The following is a 7860-nucleotide window of genomic DNA, read 5'->3' as shown; positions in this document are numbered from 1 at the left end:
CCCGGGGACGTGAGGGGCGGGGCAGGGCAGTAAGGGACAGGAGGGATAGCAAGGGACTGTGAGGGACGGGAAGGGATGGTGAGGGACGGCGGGGAACGGGGAGGGATGACCCTGTAGGTCGGTGAGGGGCAGGGGAGGATTGTGGGGACAACAAGGCACAGTGAGGGATGGCGCGGGACCGCGAGGGACGGTGAGGAATGGCTGGAACAGTGCTGGACGTTATGGGACTGTGAGAGACAGTGAGGGTGGGTCTGTGCAGGACACAGTGGGACAGTGCAGGACAATGAGGGACGGCGAGGGGCAGTGAGAGACAGAGGGGCAGCCAGGACTCCTTGTTGAGAGCAGGGCCACCAGGGGAGGGCAAGGGCTCTTCTGACCACATATTGGAAAAGGAGCCCGGTCCTGGTGCTGCTGACCTTTTCAGGCCGCCCACCACTTCTAGGGGCAGCCCCTGCTGGGTCCTGGAGGCCCTGGTTCTTCTCCTGTTTACCTGTTAGACCCAAGCTGGCCTGGATATCTCCTGGCACCGGGCAGCCGTGCGATGCCCCAGGACAGACCACGAACAAGCCTGTAGGAGGAGGTTTCTGGGGGCACCCGTGATGCAACTTGGGCTTATAGTTTAACCGTAAAATAAATAATACAAATGATAACAAACCAAGAGTGGCTAAAGTAAGAAAAAAAGCAAACAAACGGAAACCCTCCAGTATTAACGAGAACAGATTTCCTAAATGGTTCTTTATGGAGTAGAGGCCAAAGACTGCTACTGACCTCTTTGGTCTCCATAGAGCCCTTCTTGCACTTCAGCAATAATGCCTGATAGTTATACGTTTAGCACAACCTAATTGAGGTTGTTTAACATATGGAATGAGATTCTGGCCTCATTATCAAGTTAACTATTAACTTTGCACCCCGTGAAATGATTTGCCTTTTCTCCAACATTGTTTACTTACATCCTTTTAAATTTAATTCAAAGGCCTCATTTTGAATTCAAGGCCTTAAGCACCAAATTAAAAATGAAAAACTGAAGTATCCCTTTGCCCCCTTTCACTTGCAAGGACAGTTATCCTGTTCTTTCAACGGTACCTTCTGGCCTAGAGGGCTGTGGGGTCATTTTCATGTCCAGGCTATTTATCAATATTGGAGTTATCCTGTCTTCCCTATATTCTTACTTATTGTATTCATTTAGTATTATAGGAATTAGTCACAAAGAATTGCTGATTTTCTTACCAACTTAACTAGGTTTTTTTGGTTTACAGAAAATCTATCCAGATTCCATCTCCACCTCCCTGTTTTATGTTCACCACTACCCATATGCTGTTAGCAGTGTGAAAAAAAAAAAAAAAAGATCCGCCTGAGAACTTGCCCAGAACATCTTTTCAGACCTCACAGTACAGCATTTACTGAACGTGGACCTAGATGAGCTCCAGTTTCATTCAAAAGGAACCCTAGTTACGCTCTTTCAAGTCACCACAATACAGCTGTAATTTGTGCTTTGGCCTTATTGGCATGCTTTTACATTCCCCTATTCATAAAACAGTGATAATCACCAGAGCAACCATCAAACACACCCCTTCTTTAGAGAAAGAAGATCAACAGGATACTTACTATATAGTGGTGATCTGTATGATGTGCTAATGTTTTGGTAAATCATCAAAAATCACAAAATCATATGAGTAACATATGATTCATTGATTTCTCTTCTGATCTATTTTAATCTTGGAAAATAAACATTTGATTTATTCATTTTTGGGGAAAAACAGTTATAGCTGCTAGTTAACTGAATTTGGTTCATAATTTTGTTCATATAATAAGTCTTTCTCAGCTGTGAAGGATTACATGAGAAAAGTTATGCTCCACAAATCTTTTATCTAGTAGTCTACTTACTATTTTATAATAACATTGATATGTCAGTAGTATCATAGAATGTTTGGGGAAGAGTCTGAAAGGAAAATGTGAAGCAACGTGAAGTAATTCTATCATATTATGTTTAGCAAGTGACCACTCATTAGAGATTTAGGAAATTAGATTACTGAACCTAAGTTTTGAGTAATGTATTTAAAAAAATATATATTTCTCAGAGTTGATTTAATTTTGAGGCCATTTCTCACGGAATGGACACTGTTTTAATAGAGCATGACATCTAAAACATTAGACTCAACATCATATTGACCCAGATAGTCGTTGTGCGGGCAATCCCTTTTCAGCAAAAGAATTGCTATCCCTGGAGTGAGAAAAAGCTTGAAGCTCTGTCTCAGGATCCTGAGAACCATACTGTTGTCCTGAGGACATTACTCCTTTCTGTCCTCACCAGGAAATTCCACAAGTCGTGTATGTATAGAGATGCTGGGCAGACCTTATCAAATGTACAACTTATATCCACGTTTTGATATTGGAATCCTGTAGAAGAGTATGCACATTTTGGTGTTTGTCTTTCTCGGCTGTGAAGGATTACATGAGAAAACTTATGCATTTCTCCTTGTTCATAAAGACATATTTTAAAACAAGATCCTTTTTGCATTACCCTTTTAGTCCCAGAGCTTTTATTTCTATCTATACATGATATAAATGTATAATATGCACTTTTTTTTTACTAGTCTGTAAGCAAGCATGCAATAAAAATCTACACGCCCAATGGAAGAAATGTATTTTTTATAGGCTGTTTGTTTAGTGTACTGCATTGTTTTGAAAACAATCGTGTGTGTGTGTGTGTGTGTGTGTGTATAATCTCCAATAAACTGTGGATTACTTTCAAATGGATGTGCTGGTAAGAGCCCACCATTCATCTGTGAGTGCCACATCACAACAGAGTCTCCCATTGAGCTTTTCCCTTAGCAACCATTTGAATAGTAGCAATACTCCATTTTTCCCTTCCTTTCTACTTGGTATATGTAGCCTGTGAGAAGACGGATGGGCTACTTGCAATTTATTAGTCTGTGTTTTAGATGTCAGAGGCAGGGCTTAACTAACTTTTGTTTAGTATAGGTTTTGGACAGTCTATCTAGTTGTTTAGTTTTAATTGAGTCACCCTTCAGATACCTAATGTTGCTTTAATAAATATTTGATGCTTTTGACGGATGTTTTTCTAATTCCATCCCACCTCTGGAATCAGTAACTGTTAGAATTTTTTTAGTATCCTGTGGATCAATTTAATTTAGATACATAGTCGATGTTTTCAAGATAATTTTTTTTTCAAGCAGAAATTTGACTTTACCTTCTGATTTAAATATTTAGACATTTTGTCCCAAGTAAATGCTGTATTTCCTATTAGCTGGCCAGTAGGGTGTGCTCTAGTCCCTTGCCAAATTAATTAATTAAAATTATTAATGCAAACTTTTGATTAAGAGATTTCAGAAATATGTTTCACTTGTTCATTGCCAGCAACACAGGGGAGGTGTGTTTATATAGATACCAGTGCAGATGCATACACACCATATACAGAGAGAATGGTTACATCAAAAAAAGAGAAGGCTCCGAGATGCCAACCTCTTCAGCTTAGTCCTAAAATAACTTGGTATTGTTTTACCAAATTTGTCTCTTGGCAACAGGCATTTATTTTGTCCTGGACAATGAAGAATAGGAAGAGGTTGCCATGATGAATAGCTCCTGCTCTCAGGTGGGTGTGTGGGATCTTTCTCTAGCTCTCACCAGCTGGGTGGCTTTGGGCAAATTGTTTAACCTCTGTGCCTTGTATTATGGGGGTAAGAGTGGTCCCTGTTCATAGGCTACTGGCTGGATAAATGTGTGGGACAGTGCTTAGGCACTGCCCAGGCCAACCATGGCTCAGTAATATTTTGTTTTTATTATTATGGTTATAAATTCTTTGAGAGATTTTTGAACCTCTTTCATCGTAAGATTGTCAATTTCTTGATAGCTTATTACACACCATTTAATTGTTCAGAATGTCGTTTCATTAAATCCAAAGAGCATAAATGATTCATAACCTAAAAACGCCTTGCTTGACTCTGCAGTATTTCCTCTTCAGAGCCATAAAACCTTAAGACAAAAAAAACAACAACAACAACAACACAAGGTCTCTGTAATAGTGCAGTATCCGTCACCTGCAGTCCTCAGGAGAGGCGCTAAGGGCAGGAAAGCCTTCTTTTCAGCTGTGAAAGCCAGCCAGCAAGTACTAAATCTGTGAGTATTTACTTCTAAGCATCCATACCCATGTTTCCTTTTAAAAAAATTAGATTTAACCTGTATATAAAATAAAGCCCCCAAAGAGCTTTTTGATATGAATAAATAGCTTTACAATTTTCTCTGAAATGCAAGGACAATGGATAATAGTCAATGATTGGATATTGATTTGAAAAAGATGGGTTTTTTTCCAATCCACGTCACAGAAGAATAAAACTGTGAGTTTGATGTTAAAATGAACACAGTTGATTTCTCGATTTCTCTTGGTTCTCTGATCCTTGTGCCGATCACACTGACTTATTTTCCTTGAGAAGTTGGTGGGTGCCTTTCTGCCCTACTCATCCTTTCAGGGATCTGGAATGATTCTACTTTCCAGGGTCTGAACGGGAGAGGTGACTGCTTCAACTGGAGTGATCACTGGGGAAGCTGGTTCTCACAGAAGAGCCCAGTTTGAGTTAGGAACGAGGAGATGGTGGAGTGAAAAGTTTAGGAGTGCAGGACATTTGTTCAGAAATGTCTCGTATCTGTAGCCCATGGAGGAGCTGAGTGCCCCGAGGTAAAGCTGGGGAGCATCGGAGGGTTCAGTCTTCAGTAAGGGGGTCACACGGTACCCATTCATTTATTCAACTGATATTTAATAAGCTTCCCACTGCCTGCCAGTCACTGTCCCAGCACTGGTGTACGCTGGGGAGCACAATGGATTAATCTTCGCCTTCGTGAAATTTATGGTCTCATGAGGAAGAAAGATAATAAATAACTAGCAGATATATGTCATTCTAAAAGTCAGTGAGCAATCAAAACTGCTGAGGACAGAGGACAGTGGGACAGTGGCAGGAGATGAGTTTATTTGTCTAAGTGGGCGGGAAGGTCACCCTGGGGAGATGACATGTTCTGAGACTGAAATCTAGGAAGGAGTGGTCCAGGTCAAGCCTGCAGAAAGCACATGTCAGGTACAGGGTCAGTGTGAGGCAAGGACAGAGTGGGAGAGAGCTTGGTGTGTTGGGGGAACTGGGGGGAGATCATTCTGAACGCATTCAGGAGGCTGCTGCGTGTGTCCAAGTGAGAACTGAGGGTTTGAGAAAGGGTGTGGTAGTTGGAAAGGAGACCAGCAAAAGGACCCCAGAAAGGCTGATCTGGCTTTCCATTGGGATCTGGAATCGACAGGACTTACTGATAGCGTGCACACAGGAGAGAAGGAAAGGAAGAGTTAAGGTGACTTCACCTCGCTGGTTTGAGTGAGTGGATGATGGCGCCCTTTACGGAAGGGGAGGAGGCCAAGGGAGGAACAGTGTAGTTTGAAGATTAGGTAATGGAAGAAGCTCCAGCTGACCAACAGAAGGCTTAGGGCTTCCATGAAAACCTCAGAACGACAGAGAGAGAGGGAGGTGGGAAATGCAAGATGTTTTCTGGGTCTAATGTTTTCCAAATGATTTGTTCCAGTGTGGCATGTGGGTAGAGATTGGCAACCTAGTTTGTGTTACTCGGGAAAGTTTTTGCAGAGATCCCAGCTGTTGGTGACCGGGATTCTAGGGGCTGAGGGCAGCTAAGGCAGAGGCACGGATCCTGGGACTTTGGGACTCAGGAGAGCAGGAATGGTGTCTGGCCTCAGACAGGCTGATATTCAGAGTTTTCTACAATAAATCCTTTGGGGTTTACAACATTCTAGTGCACTTGAACTCAGGGCTTTGGATTAATACTCCTTTTATATGAGAGGATATGAATTTCAAATCAGTTACTAAGGTCAGATGGATATTAGTTGATACTCGAGTTAAAGGTGTCCGTACATTTGTGACCATACTTTCTTTTGAGTTATTTTGACTTCTTCATAAAACTGTGGGATTAAACACATATTTTTTTCCAGATTATACTAACCTTAAAATAATTATTGCAAATTGCTGATATCTTAAAGGTGACAGACATTTTTTCCCCTAAAAAAGGCATATTTGACTGTGAAATTAAGACAAATGTCCGTTCCTATGTTGTTTTTTCTATTATGATTAAGTCATTAGCCTTAGAAAGCTGTGAGTAGTGAAAACTGTTTGGGAAAATATGTGACCAAAACTTAGTTTCTCTGACTTAGAAATGTGATCAAGCTTACTCTCATTAAGTACTCCTGATGCTTCCAGACATGCATCAGGACAATCAGTGAGTCTTTCATTCATTATATAGTGGATGCTCAGTAAATATGAGTATCCACTACATACGGTTCTGATGGGGTCTACTTTTTCAAAGTGAAATTCAGATGTATTTCCAGTCACTTGAGATTTCTGGTTGTTTCTATTTTTAATTTAATACTTCAATGCATTTGCCCCATCTCATTAAAGGATACGATACTCATAACGACTATTATCTCTCTCAGAGCACTTTATGATAGTACGTGGCACTGTTGTTGACCATCTTGGCCATAGGTGCGAGCCTAAATGATGGAAGAGAAGACTTGGGTGAATACAAACAGCTGATGTGAAAACACAAAGGAAGATTCATTAGATCAAGGATCCAGATTCTACGACCTTAAAAATCTTTGAGAATCAGACCCTGAGCTCCTCTAAACTCAGAACAGAATCATAAACACAGAAAGCTTTATATACAAGGACCTTTGAGGCAGTGTTATTCAAAATAGTGAAAAACTGGCTTGTTACTAGGGCAAGTATCCAAGTAAAATATGGAATATCTATGCGTAGGCTCGTGATGATTTTATAAACAGGAAAATGTGCTCATGAGATTCTGTAATTAAGAATAGTAGCTAGTAACCGCTAACACTTTTACAGCATTTACTAAGAACCAGGCACTGTATGAGGCTGTACGTAAATTAGTTTAACTTCACCATGTTGCAAGCACATGCTGTTGTCACACCCTGGTCACAAGGAAGGCGGAGGTTGCTCATGCACCCAGGGTCACTGTGGATTCCCGCCGCAGCAATGCCAGCTTTCTTTCAACCATGGCAGGTTCCTCCCTTATCCTGTCTTGTGAAAAAAAAAAAAAAAAGAAGAAGAACAGAAAATTGAATTTGGGTCATCATCTATCCTCATGTTATCAGGTACAATTTTTTTTTTTTAATTTGCTAGTGGCAGAAACCCAACTCAAATTTATAAATAAAAACAAGGAATTCCATGGAATAGTACCAGAAAAATCTAGGGGTGTAGCTGCAAAGACCACTTTATCAGGGTGTTCAAATGAGATCCTGTCCAGGCCAGGACTTTCTCCAAGATTCAGCTTTGTTCTCTTGTGTTGACTTCATTTTGAGGCTCCAGTGAACCCCAGGGCCATTCAATTTAAGTTAAAAAGAGCTTATTTGTGTTTAAATAAAGCCTTTGGTCTGATTCTCACTAGTCCAAACTGAAGGCCAGGGGAGTGCAGTCCTGAGCACCAGCCCCCACTGTGGAATGGTGGGCAGAATCAGCCCATCTAAGGAGACTAGGGCAGAAGAGGAGAAATCCTTTCCTGGAGTAGAACCGGAGGACGCACCAGGCAGGAGGGAAAGGAGCCAGGCATGGGAGTGCACACCTGTGACCCAGCTACTCGGGGGGGGGGGGGGGGGTGGGGGGCTGGGGCAGGGGACCACAAGTTCAAGGCCAGCCTGGGTTACATGGAGACCCTGCCTTAAAATAAGACAGTTTTCAGAAGGGCTGGGGATGTGGCTCACTGATGGTGCGCTTGCCTAGGTGTACAAGGCCTGAGGCTCAAACCTCCCGCACACAAAAAAATACCAAAGGGGGATGGAAG

The 7860-nt window shown here is 41.8% G+C and overlaps 1 protein-coding gene and 1 long non-coding RNA gene across 2 annotated transcripts in view; one reads left to right on the top strand and one right to left on the bottom strand.

The window, feature by feature from the left end:
- Errfi1 (ERBB receptor feedback inhibitor 1) overlaps window positions 1-571 on the bottom strand; it is a 14858-nt gene extending 14287 nt beyond the window's left edge. Inside the window, exon 1 of the mRNA XM_015501441.2 lies at window positions 491-571. The gene's annotated coding sequence lies outside the window, so the exon portion shown is untranslated. The remainder of the gene's footprint in view (window positions 1-490) is intronic.
- LOC107155534 lies at window positions 105-7617 on the top strand. Its single transcript, XR_001505204.2, has 3 exons — window positions 105-3613; window positions 3969-4137; window positions 6497-7617. It is a non-coding gene; the product is annotated as an uncharacterized LOC107155534 (long non-coding RNA).
- Window positions 7618-7860: the final 243 nt, after the last annotated feature.

The sequence above is a fragment of the Marmota marmota genome, unplaced genomic scaffold (assembly GCF_001458135.2).
Source record: "Marmota marmota marmota unplaced genomic scaffold, marMar, whole genome shotgun sequence".
Lineage (NCBI taxonomy): Eukaryota > Metazoa > Chordata > Mammalia > Rodentia > Sciuridae > Marmota > Marmota marmota.
This window is presented reverse-complemented; position numbering and strand designations above follow the sequence as displayed.